General features: G+C 37.9%; 1 protein-coding gene and 1 pseudogene across 1 annotated transcript in view; one reads left to right on the top strand and one right to left on the bottom strand.

Moving 5' to 3' along the window:
- The first annotated feature begins 6,367 nt into the window (after positions 1 to 6,367).
- Positions 6,368 to 12,742, top strand: LOC131060854 (midasin-like; annotated as a pseudogene).
- The window catches only part of LOC131060800 (splicing factor 3B subunit 6-like protein), a 28,160-nt gene continuing 22,533 nt past the window's right edge, over positions 8,111 to 13,737 (bottom strand). The window contains exon 2 of the mRNA XM_057994210.2: positions 8,111 to 8,580. The gene's annotated coding sequence lies outside the window, so the exon portion shown is untranslated. The remainder of the gene's footprint in view (positions 8,581 to 13,737) is intronic.

Genomic DNA, 13,737 nt, shown 5'->3' with positions numbered 1-13,737 from the left:
CCACTCACCGGGTGGTGTGGATTCTCTTGTCAGTTGTCAATCATTCCTTTGGCTTTGGGATCATTAATGTTTATGCTTCCAATGATGATGTTGAAAAATTGTCTGTGGAGGTGGGTTGATGACTCATTGCCTCCCGCCACTTGGGTTATGTGCGGGGTTTTTAATATGATAGAAGACGCTTCTGACCAGGAGGGCTTAATTCCTTTTTGTTGGATAGCTGGTGGCAGGAAGCATGGTTTTACATGCACAATAAATTGGGTCTTTATGATCCCAATATCAACCAACACTGCCCTTCTGGTGTTTGGCACACATAGTGTAATTTTCACAATGGTCTTAACAAAGTCTTTAAGAGACTTGACCGTGCCATGATCACAACTCAGTCTTTTTTTTCTTTTGGAAGCTATCACAATCCTTCGGTTAGGCCATTGACGGATATGACTCTATCAAATCATTTTCCCATTCAATTTAGTATTGAGTGGCAAGTGGGCTGCACCCGACCACCTCGAACACAGTTCTTTTTTAATACTTCTTTGCTGAGTCATTACCCCTCTGTGGCCCACATTCAAAAAATCTGGAAACTGGAGGGTCATCCTACTCATCAACATAGGTGGATTGATTGGTGGAACTTTGTCGTTCAATGCACACTACAATTTCTCAGTATCTACGGTCTACAACTTGCCAATTTTTGTTGGCATTCCTACGAAGCCACCATGGTGGATTTGTGTCATGCCACGAAGGATCTTGTCGCGAACCCATTCTCTCCTATGTTACAAGTCAGGGTTGCAGAGCTTCGATAGTAGAAGCAAATTGCTAACAATCATGTTGCCATAGGGGCTCAAATTAAAGCCAGGTTACACTGGTTCAAGGTGGGGGATCATGCCTCTAAAATAAAATTCCTGGCTCTTCGTGCTCATCACTCACCTGGTATCAAGCGCATAAGAGAAGGTCAAACGATGCTTTTTGAGCTACCGGATGTTCTTCAAGCCTTTGTCCGCCATTATGAGAAAGTCTTTACTGCTCAAGACCCTTCTCCTGAGCATGATGGTGCTCTTTAGGAATGTCTTTCGATGGTTTCTACTCAACTCTTTGAAGCCCAAAGGACTTTCTGTGATCAAATGCTTACCCCCGAAGACTTGAAGGAAGCAATTTTCTGTATGGCAGATGATAAAGCCCTAGGTTGTGACAACTTTCCTTGTGAATTCTACAAGGCTTTGTGGCCTTGTGTGGGCCCTGATTTGCTCAAGGTTTACCAAAAAGCCTACCATTCTTGTTCTCTAGGCAAAATTATTAATAAAGGAAATATTAAGTTCATACTTAAAGTCAGGTACTCGGAAGATATTTGTAATTGGCGGTCCATCACGCTCCTCAATGTTTCTAACAAAATTAGTGCAAAAGCCTTGGCTCTGAAAAATTAGACACCTTCTACCTCAAATTGTGAGGCTAGAGCAGACTGGGTTTATTAAATCTAGGTTCATTCTAGATAATTTTATTGTTGTTTGGGAGGGCATGGACGCTCCAAGCATAATGCAATCTTTCTCAATATCAACTTTGCTAAAGTTTATGACAAAATTGAATGGTTATTCTCGCCATGCTTCAAGCTATTGGGTTTGGTCCCCGTTTCATTCAATCTATTCAAATGTTGTTTGGGGACGCTTCTGCGTGTATCACTATCAATGGTCGTCAATCCTCTACTTTTGATTTGTTCATATCTATTCAGCAAGGATGCCCCTGGCCCCATCCCTGTATGTTTTGGTTGTCGAGGGTTTTGGGTACTTACTCGCTAATGCCATTGTGGCTAGCAGAATCAAAGGTATTGCCCTACCCGAGTCATCTTCTCTGGAGGATAGTGGTAACTCACCATCTCAATTAATCAATGGTCACTTCACTAATGATTCATTTTTAACTCTCATAGAGGATGAACAAAACCTTCAGGAGGCCCTTCATTGCCTTGATATCTTTTGTCTAGCCTCTGGGTCTGCCATTCAATCGTGCAAGATGCAATGCTACAAGCAGTCCTTCCTTTCAGCTCCTTCGTGGCTTCTCCAATTTGGTTGTTAGTGGTTAGATCATGGTGAAGTTTCAAATTCTTGGGTATCCCTTTTGCTTTTAAGGGTTCTCCAACAAATCTGTGGAACTCGGTCCTTGCCAAAATTGAAAAAAAGTAGTCTTGTTGGATCACAAAGCCCCTTTCTCTTGTTGGGAAGTTTCAAATTTGTTCTAAAGTTCTGGTGGCCACCCATGTTTATTACTCCTCTTGCTAGGCTCCTTCAAAAGCTTCGTATTTGAAGCTTGAGAAGCTCTTGAGGGATTTTTTGTGGGCTTCTTCTCCTACAAACACTAGCTTTCATAGAGTTGTGTGGAAATTTTGTTGCCTTCCTCGAGATTCTGGTGGACTTGGTCCATTTTCCACCCAAAAATAAGGGCTTGCTTTGTGTGCCAAATGGGTCATAAGAGCCATCTCTAGCTCAAAGGCCTGGAAAGTTCTTCTCAGACATTGTATTTCTTCAAGGTACTCGGTTAATAAGCCTACTTGGAAGGGGATTGGTTTTCAAACCCTTCTTGTCATGAAAGATGATGTTCGAATTGAAGGCACTTTTGTTGCCAAGAGCATATGACGTGCCTAGAAAGCCATTAAGTCATGCTTAATGGAATGGCTCTGGTTTTTGTGATGGCCTTTCTTTTAATCAGCATAAACTTTGGTGGTCGCCCCTCATTCAAATTCAAGGTTTTCCCCTAGCTAAAGTCCCCGAGGTGCATGCTTTATGCTTTCACAAGCATGGCATTTGTACTCCCAAAGATCTCTTGTCTACAGCTTTCATGAGCATTCGCTCTTGGGAAGATTTGTGTGTGCAATTTCAGCTCATTTAGCCTAATCAACAAACGTTTGACGTTGTCTTATTGGCTTTGCATGTGAATATGCTTCATAAGTTGGGCATTCACTCTGTGAGGCCTTGGTGGAAAGACTAGATTTGATATCCTCATACTTCATTTTTTTCGATACAAACCCTCTTTGGGTTACAGATGGCTCTCTCCACATCTTCCTAAGGTATTGACTTTGAGTGTAGTCGAGTACTACCACTTGGCGACGCAGATTTCTTGGCATCTGGTATGCCATTGTGGAGCCAAAACTTGCCCATTTTGCCTAGTGTATTCTTTTCCAAGGCTTGCCTATAGGCTCTCGCCTGCGGCAAATGGGGGTTTTGGACCCTCGTTGCCCTTTTTGTGGGCAACCAGTCTTATATGCATCTTTTTTGGTATTGTCGTCGGGCTCCAACTTTCTAGAGATGAATTCATGATTTCTTCAGACCTTTCAGGCTTGAACCTTTCTCTTGGCACATGGCCTTGCTCGACGACCCTCCTGGCCTCGCTCATTTCTTCACCGAAATATGGCATGCTTTTAGGGTGGAAATTCTCTGTCTTATGGAAAGACAAAAATGTTATATTTTTTTACAGCTCTATTGATAAACAAGACTCACTTTATGCTAAAGCTTGTATATGCAATAATGTTATGTTGCAGATCTAGGTTCAAGCTAACAAGGTTGCCCTTGAGATGGGCCGCCTTCAGGAACTTTAGAGCATTGGGGAAATGCCCCTTGTACAGTTCCTAGAGTGCCTCCTAATCATCCCCCTTCAAGGGGTCAATCGCCACCTTGTGGGCGGCGCTACGGGCATAGTTCTTCCCACCACTCTCAGACCATGTAGTCTTAGGCCCGTCGCCAGTCTGGTGGCCGGGATTTTCACCGTCGGCGTTCCTCTTCGCCTATTCCCGATGGGTGGGATTCTAGAGGGGTTGCTCCTCTCGCTGGCGGTGGTAGCAAGTGGCCCACTAGAGATGATAATACCTGGCCTAGTATGTCCAAGGCCCTTCCTCGCCTAGCTCTGGCCATTTCACCTAAGCACTGTGAAGAGAATATTGAGGAGGCTGCTACTGATGATGAGGTTGGACCCTCCCGAATGATGTATGGGGTCCTAAAGATGATAAGGATCCACCTCCACCTCCCACTAGGATTGCTCTAACCATCTAGCGGTCGTTTTTATGTAATTTTTTGTAATGTTGCTGGGTGCTGCTTGTGTTTGCTGGACTTTCCTGGCTCTGCCCGTCTGAACTCTGAGGGTTGATCTCGTATCCCCCTACTTTTTTTTTTGTGAATAGTATATCTTTTTCTTAATTAATAGAATCCAGACTGCCTATTCATGAAAAAAAAAAGCAAAAAAAAACCAAGCTATACCTGCTGCAAAGGGATTTCAGTTATTTGCAACTATAACAAATTTCAAACTGGATCCAGGCATGCTATATCAAGTCTGTATTGCACATGAGATATTTTCTAGCGTTGGTTTTGAAATATATAATTTAACTATCTGTTTTAAAATATGCAAAGCTCAAATCTATTCAAAGATCCTGGATCTAATTCCAAGTTGTCAACTAAAATTGTATCTAGATTTTTGGATATATCATAAATGCTTTAATAAGTTATTTGCAAGTTATCCTAGAATTGTCTTCTGGTTATTTGTAATTATTGTGATTATATGAATTGATTTTCTTGTTCATTGGTGCTCTCTTTATTTCTTGAAATATCAATAACACTTTCAAAAAAAAAAATCTCTAGATTTTCTTGGTCGACAGGTAAAGAAACATAGAGCAATTTTGGGAGAAAGGACGTGATTGATGATGTAAGCAATGAGCATTTGAACCAAATCGGAAGAGTGAGCTTTCCGGTTTTAGGACATGTTGCTCCTAAATTGTGGTAAGTCTGGGTGTCTGCATTGTTTTTCCTTCTTTCTATACATAGTAATTTCATTGCGATCTTTAAATTATTTCTAATGCTATCTGTAATATTATAATAAGCTGTCTGCCATTGCAGTAAAATCAATGTAAGTCTCGCTTTATGTATCGTAACAATGAATGTCATGACAATTCACAGACACCCTAGAAATGGTGAATTTGGTCAACCACCTCAAGTTTCAAGTTTGGTGGCTTTGCTTCAGTCTATTCTGGGAATCCGTTCTCAACAAGGTACCATGAAATTGCTTCAATATCAATTCACAAAATTTGGAAAGGTTTGAGGTTTTATGTAGTTGCTTATTTTTTAAATTAATTTATTAATTTCTAATTCACTGTCTGACTGACAGGGATCTCATGAAATTTAATTTGGATTTTGATAGGGATGTCTTGTCATGCCATACGGGTGAGCATATCTTTAATGAAGTCGTCAATCAATCTCATTCATTGTTCTCTGCCACTTTGGCTACTTTCATTGTCATGATGAATAGAAATGTAAACACTTCTTATTATTACCTTACTGAGTGCTTGATATGTTGTGTTCTCTTGTGCAAGCAGTGGATATCTTTGCTGCTTCGATAGCTTGCAAGAAAAGCAGGCATATTTTTTTGAAAAGAATTGCAGAACTTTGGAATATATCTCATTCACAAGCAGAATATTTGGACCAACTAAACAGACATCAGATTCAGGTTTTGTCTACTTCATGACATATTGTATAGCCTTTAGACACCATGATAACATTTCATTATTGCACTTTAAGTGCTCAATTGTTTTTGTCAAATGTGTACCAGCTTCTAAAATCTGTGCTTCAAGTTGGACGTGTTTCTCTACTTCAACGACAGGTTGGCTCTCACAAAAGTAATGTTTGGCATGTAAATTGTTTTATATGTTACGAGTACTTGATAATTATTTGTCTACATTCAGAGTAAAACAACTCAGGAACGTGCTTTTGCAAATAGTGGGAATGCATTGCATGTCTTAGAGCGCATAGCATGTGTTGTGAAGCATAACAAGCCTGTTCTTCTAGTGGTGAGGCTGGTGCTAAGAAAACTACTCTTGTGCAACATTTAGCTACAAAACTCGGTGTGCGACGGTTTTGGTATGTTCAACAAAACTTTCTTATCTTCATCTATGTTTCTGTGCAACGTAAGTTGGAGAGAGGAACTGTCGACACTTTTTTAATCTGCCAGAACCTAAGTCAACAGAGTGACAGCACAAGCTTTTTGGGTGGATTTAAACCAATAGAAGCTCAATTGATATGCATTCCTCTCATGGAGGTCTTCAATCGTTAATTCTATTCAACATTATCTTCAGAGGTGAATATCTAGGAATTTCGTTGCTTCTTCCAAAAGTAGAATATAGGTAGAATTTTGAATTTATAATTATTTAAGGGTTTTACTTATTTATTCTTTTGAATTTGACCTGGTTACAGCAAAATATGCAGTTTCTTAGTAGAATTCAGCAATATGTGGATAAAAAAAAAATGGGATTAGCTGCCAAAAGGATTCTAGATAGCAGTTGATAAAGTAGCAAAACTCATGGAGTCAGAATCGTCTCAATATGTTGGACTGCAACCCACAATTACCTATGGAACAGGTGGTAATGGTGGAGAAAAGACTACCCAGAAAAGGAAGAAGTCAATTGACAGGGAAGGGTCACTGGATTTTATTAAATGAAGTAAATTTAGCTTCTCCTGAGATGCTTCAGAGGCTTAGTGATGCGTTGGAAGGAGATTAAAGTTCTCTCTGCCTGCTTGAAAAGGGAGATGTTAAGTATGTTACTTGCCATCCAGACTTTCAAATATTTGTTTGCATGAATCCAACAACAGATGTTGGCAAGCGTGATTTGCCATTTTCTATAAAAAATAAGTTTACCAAATTCTTTGTTGCCGAGTTGCTAAATGCAGAAGATTTGAGTCTTTTTGTTAATCAATATCTTGAGGGTATGTTGCCATCTCTTCCTGTTGATGATATTGTTAAGTTTTATAAAGAAGCCAGATGAGAATTAGAGTCAAGACCGCTCAATGGGAATCAGAAGCCTCAATACAGCTTGCGGTCTCTGGCACGTGCTTTAGAATATGCAAGGGCAGTAACTCCAGCGTATGGTTTTCAGAGGGCTCTCTATGATGGAATATGCATGTTGTTTCTGACTATGCTAGAACAATCAAGCTCAGACCTAATGGAAAGAATTATTGCTTCAGTGCTTCCTCTATGACAATAAAGGCTTTAAATTCATTACTTAGGGCTCCTTGTCCAAGTTCTGATCATGTACAGTTTGAAGGGTACTGGATTGAGAGAGGAACATCTCAAGCGTCTAAGGCATCTACTGAATTTTGCAAACAATATGTTTTGACAAATATTATAAAGCAACATCTAAAGAACCTTGCAAGAGCTGTCTTTATTCATATATATCCCATTCTCTTACAAGGACCAACCTCTAGTAGCGAAACAAGTTTGCTTGAATATCTTGCAACAGTCACTGGTCACCAATTTGTTCGCATCAACAACCATGAGAATACAGATTTGCAAGAATACCTTGGTAGATATGTTACAGATTCTTCTGGTAAGCTAGTTTTGCAAGAAGGAATATTAGTTGAGGCAGCACGGAAGGGATATTGGATTGTTCTAGATGAGCTTAACCTGGCACCTTTGGATGTATTGGAAGCTTTGAATCATCTGTTGGATGACAACGGAGAACTTTTTGTACCAGAACTTCAGATAACATTTAACCTCATCCCCATTTTATGTTATTTGCAACTCAGAACCCCCCTGGAACATATGGTGGTTGTAAAGTCCTCTCTCATGCTTTTCACAATCATTTCTTGGAACTCCATGTGGATGATATACCAGGAGAGGAATTGTGCATGAGACTTGAAAAACGCTGTGAAGTCCCTCCAAGCTATGCAAGCAAAATGGTTGAAATTATGAAATATTTACAAAGGCATAGGCAAATTAGCAATGTCTTTGCTGGGAAGCATTTATAACTCCTTGTGATTTGTTTAGGTGGGCAGATCGGTTCAGGGGGTGTGGAAAGTCTTATGAAGATTTAGCAATGGATGGCTATATGTTGCTAGATGAGAGACTGAGAAATGTGAATGGAAAGGCTATGGTTCAAGGAATACTAGAGAAGCACCTACGTGTGGAGATTGATATTGGGAAATTATACCCAGAGGTGTGTTACTGATAAACAATTCTAAATCTCATGCTACATTTCAAAGCATTTTCCTTAAAAAAATTTGAATGGTAGTTGCTTTATACAGGTGCTTGATGTGTATATGCACTAAAATAGAATTGGTTTTGAAATATAAAGTGAAGATTATATCTTGTCTGATATGATAATTCGTTATATATTAATTACAAAGGAGATGAAGGCTCCTTATAAAGAGATTACAAAGAAGATCTTTCCATAATGGAAACAATCAAGAATAGAAACACGAAAGATAGAAGGAACTTCCTAAAACTAACTAGAGGAGAAAGACATAAAAAGAAGTTTCTAAATGCTAACTAAATGACTAAGATGACCATTATATCAATATTACAATATTACTTTAATACTCTCCCTTAATATCCTTCTAACTACCCTACAAAAGACTCGACATAATCTGCAGGTCATTTGGCCATGAATGCAAAGAAGGCTGCCCCCTTCTCCTCAAAATGCTCTGCGACATGAGCCTGCTAAGACCCTCCTTGGTTGGACTATTGATCAGCCAACCACTTTCTGTAGAACTTCTAAAGATGACCAAGATTTACCACAATCCTTCCAACATGATGTTGGGTAACAAAGCTATCCCTCCCGCAAATCTAGAGACAAAAACTGAAATCAGCTTCTCAAAAAACTTCACAGTTTTGAAAAAACATGATTTTGCCAAAAATTATCAAAAGAAGCAACAGCCACGATTTTGTTAAAAAAAATGTCAAAAGCCTTTTGTAGAAGCACACTGTTCACCCTAGAAACCCTAGGTGTGATCCAAAACAAGCTACAAGAAACCACGATTTTGTGAAAAAATAGTCAAACTCTCGATGCGATGCTGAAATCATGTCAAAACCCTTTTTTTTGTGCAAAGAGACAGTAAACAATCAAGATTTTTAGGAGAAAAATCATGCAAAACGTTCCATGATATTTTTTTTACAAAAAATAGGAAAACCCACCATTATTTTTTTTGGAAAAAAAAATTAGAGAACCCAAACCACAATGATTTCCCAACAAAAGTCCTTATTATTAAAAAAATCGAGCAAAAAACTTCTGAAAATAATTCAGGTAACAACACAATTTTTTATAAAATATCATTAAAAAAATTCTAGAAATAAATTCCACGTAATGAAACCATGAAATGATTATTTTGTTATATATTAATTACAAAGGAAACGAAGGCTCCTTATAAAGAGATTACAAAAAAATCTTTCCATAACTAAAACAATCAAGATTAGAAACACGAAAGATAAAAAGGAAACATCCTAAAACTAACTAAAGTAGAAAGACATAAGTTTCTAAATACTAGCTAAAAGACTAAGATGACCATTATATCAATATTACAATATTACTTCAACATTGTCTGGCCAGTTGATTGTATGCTTACATGGATTGTATTTGCTAGCATTTTTGGTTGGATGGCATGCTTTTATGGTTTGTTAAAGGTTCCTAGGGTTAAGGGACCTTAGAACTGGAGATAAATGTTTGCAAATTGCTAACTCCTTTTTAGTGTTATGGGGAAAATAAAAATGAGAGGAGTTTCAAAGAGCAATTTCAAACATCTAACATCTGCTTGTCTGCCCAGAGGGCAATCTTATCCAATCAATTCCAAGAACATTCCAACTGCTAGAAAGGTAGAAAAAATAACAGCTAGTAACATTCATCATTTATCCATCATGTTTATTCTTCTTTATTTCGTTCAATTACAAAAAGGTACTACTGAGTGCACATAGAGACACAATTTTATATACTGAAATCAATCTTTTTCTTGATCCAAAGTTTTGCTATTTTCAATGGAGAGAAGCCCTTCCTTTTTGGTGCAGTCTTAAGAAATCAACTTTATTTCCATGGGGGAAAAAGTAGGAGCATAAAACATCTTACCTAACTTTTGCACCCCTGAATTGGATGTTAGATATGCCATTGCATTTCCTCTTCACCTCATAGGTTAGTGTGTGATCTGAAAATTCTTTGCTTCCATCTTAAGTGTCTGAATGACATTGTTGATTGTTTATTTGCCAGTCATTGTTTTGCCCCTTTTCACTACTTAAATAATTAATGTCAAGTTGTTCATTCTTATCATAAAAAATTATTGAGGTTGCCCATCAGATCATCTTTCTAGATCCCTCCTCCTAATCCTGGATTTCCTGCATCAAAATTGAGCTTGACCTAATTGCAAGAAGGTTTCTTCCACACAACCTGAGGCTATCGGGCATCTGGTCAGTTTCCATCTTGTTAAAATTTCCTCATCTTCTTCAAATGTATTATTTGATCCGGGGTTCCAGTTATCGACCAATTTTGATATTGAAGTTTCTATCTTCCCTCGTCCTTTGCATTATATTTTTCTTCTTGTTAACTTTTTGGAGTTTCTTTCAAACCATAGATTCAAATTAAAATGGCTGGACTTGTCATCCAGAAAGCATTTAAAATTTCATTCCAAAGCTTCCTTGGGCAAACCTATATCCAATTTTTATTTGCAAGCCAGCCATATTACTTCCATTTAATTGAAGAATCTTCCCCAAATCACCCATGCCATCTTATAATGCAGAAATAGATGATCCCCTAAAATTGAATTCTTTCTAAAATGATGGAATTGATTTACACCTACAATTGCTGTAGAAATGATCCCCTAAAATTGAATGCTTTCTAAAATGATGTAATTGACTTACACCTACAATTGCTTGTAATGACCCTTATTATTTATAGCTTATTTAAGATCACCTATATTATTTAGATTGGAAGCTCTTGTGTTTTAATCATAGATATTATCATATTCAACATTTATATGTTACCATTATTAATCCACAAATTATAAATTTACAGTTATGTTATTATATAAATTCACAATTTATAATTATATATTATTTATACTATTTACTGATTATTAATTTACAAACAATAATAAAATTTAACCGATATTATAAGCTTTAGTGGGGAGGGGGATAATGATTGGTAATGAATATTGGGAAGCGGGGACTTTTCAAGGAGTCGCCGCCATTCCCAATTCCACTCTAATGGACGTGATTCCCCACTAAGGACGTGGAGGAAAATAAAGGGAAGGCTCGGGGAAGATAAAGAATGGAGAAAACAAAGGATAATTCGCTGAGGACCAGAATATGTGATCTGCAAGAAGAAGAAGATACCAGCCATTGTGTCACGAACGTATAACACAAGGAACAAAAAAAAGAACCGTGAATGATCAAATTATACTATTGAAATATCAAACATGTAAATCAGAATACAGCTATAAATGACAATCATAAATAAACATCACAAGTAACCCAAGGGAATTAATGAAAGAAATTACTGTTTATACGATCTGTTAAAACTACTTCGGCAAACGTAATAATAACTCGATATAATAAATATAAAGTATACGCATCAACATTATTATTGTGAGTTAATACATAAGATCAGACACAGCAACTATGTTGCTATAAGCGATAATACGGATCAGACATTGCATGCTTTAAGTGTTTATATCAGAGACAGCAAATCCATACTGCTATAAGCAATATCATATTCTATCTCATTGCATATTTATATTGCCATATTGGACACAGCAGAGATCCTAGATATTGTAATTATAAGGAATTCAAGTAATTGTCCCATGATTCCTAATTATCCTAAAAGGGAACATTACATTGCTGTACAATTCTCAGAGGTTGCAAATTTTCGTTAGTTGACATTTTAGGCAGGAGTTAGGTATTTTCAGTTGTTTGATGAGATGGCTAGCAACCACTTATTGCTATATTGGTGTAAGGCATTTTTAGTTGGTTAGATATTGCGTTGCTTCTTGTCTGCGTTGCATTTTTCTGTGCAGTAGACATGCTTCCTAGCCTAACTCTTCTGTAACATATTGTGGCTGTTGTAATAGCTAGTTGCCCTTAATGTTCAAAGTCATCCTTTGGATTAAGCTTTCTTATGGGAATTAATTTTTTTTCTGTAATCCTATTTTTAGAATGCAAGTAGAATTCAATTCGTTGTTTGCATGATAGATTTTTTAAACATATTTATCCTAGTTATATTAGCATCTATATTCCTACTTGTCAATCTGTATTCCTTTTCTAAGAATGCAAGTTCGTTGTTTTTGGTTTCGTTTTTCCTTCTATATATGGTAAGATTGTTTGTTATGGAACTGGATGTAGGAGCTCAGAGCAGCTCGTGAGACGTATAGTATTGGATAACCTCCGAATGGTGAATAATCTGCCATCTCATGCCGTGGGGCTGGAGGAACGCGTGAGGGATCTGATGGACATACTCAAAATGGAATCAGATGATTCCCTAACAGTAGGGATATGTGGTAGGGGTGGAATTGGGAAGACTACCCTTGCCAGAGCCATTTTTAACAGCATCAGTTTCAGGTTTCAAGCGGCTAGCTTTGTTGCTGATGTCAAGAGACAGGAGATATGTGAAATCCAGGAACAAATTTTGAGGGATCTTGTAGGACGATAGATCTCTGTGAATAGCGTTAAACATGGAAAGGCACTGGTGAAAGCTAATGCAGGATCCATTCGGGCACTTGTTATTCTGGATGACATTAAAAGTCTAAAGCAGCTCAAAGCATTCAGTGTGGATTGGCTTGCACCCGGGAGCAGGGTCATTCTGATCTCCCAAGATGACCGACTATTTTCATGTGGACAGACAGATGGTATCTATCACGTTAATAGATTGTCAGATAAACAGAGCATTGAATTATTTAGCTGGCATGCTTTACTCAGAAAATATCCTCATAATCAATATGAAGGGTGGTCTAAAAGGATTGTTAAAGTGTAATGTCCCCTTTTCTAGGTGACATGAGATGAGCAAGGGTTGACCTACCATTCGAGTTCCCATAGGTCAATGACATGGTTAGGGGACTCATTCTGAGGGTCATGGAGCTTTGCAGGGGCTCTGTGAGCCGTTTTGGACTTTCATACGACAGTTCCTACATTTTAGGGAGGTCTCCTATTTTTTAGGGAGAACTGGCAGTTGACTGAATGACCACCTGGGGGACCAAGGAGTAGAGCAGGATCCTTTTGAGCAGTTACAGGTGTTTGGAGAGAGGTTCCTACTTTTTAGGGCGATTCCCTACTTTTTAGGAGGTTGTGGCAGTTTCCATATTTGAGGTTCCACAGGACCATACCATGGTTTTATTTTCAGGAAGATTGGGTGTGTTTCCTAATTTCTAGGAGTATCCCTATATTTTAGGGATGGGACTGCCAATTGGCCCATCTTGTCTGGCATCAATCACAAACAGGTGACGAAGTTAGATTCATGTTTGGTTGGTTATTTTGGGTTATTATTGGATCTATGGAAATATTTTAATATATTTAAATATTTCTTAAGTTAGCGATTAAATAAATTAAAATAAGGCTATGTATATAGCCATTTCGGAGTAATAAGGGGTTTTTGGCTTCATCCGGTTTGATATGCCTGTGTTATAGCTCATTCGAAAGGTCTTGAACTTTACTACATGATTCTCACCTCTCGGAGTCTTTTTGGATGCTTGAAGCTATTTATTCGCAATAAAGTGATATTTTTCTATAGTTTGATGCCATAATTGGGAAATTGTCACTTTAATTATAAAGCGCAAGCTTTATTATTCTTTAGGGTTTGACTTGCAAAGGGAAAGGAGTTATAAGGAGATGAAAACCTAATTGATAGCATCTTTGATCATTTTGAAACTTGCGAATTTGGGAATTGCTCTGGAAGAGTGATTTTGGTCTGGGACGTAAACCCCAGGTCTAAGCTTGTTGGGACGCAGCCCTCAGCAAGAGTTGACAGTGGAT

The sequence above is a fragment of the Cryptomeria japonica genome, chromosome 10, assembly GCF_030272615.1.
Source record: "Cryptomeria japonica chromosome 10, Sugi_1.0, whole genome shotgun sequence".
Taxonomy (NCBI): Eukaryota; Viridiplantae; Streptophyta; class Pinopsida; order Cupressales; family Cupressaceae; genus Cryptomeria; species Cryptomeria japonica.
This window is presented reverse-complemented; position numbering and strand designations above follow the sequence as displayed.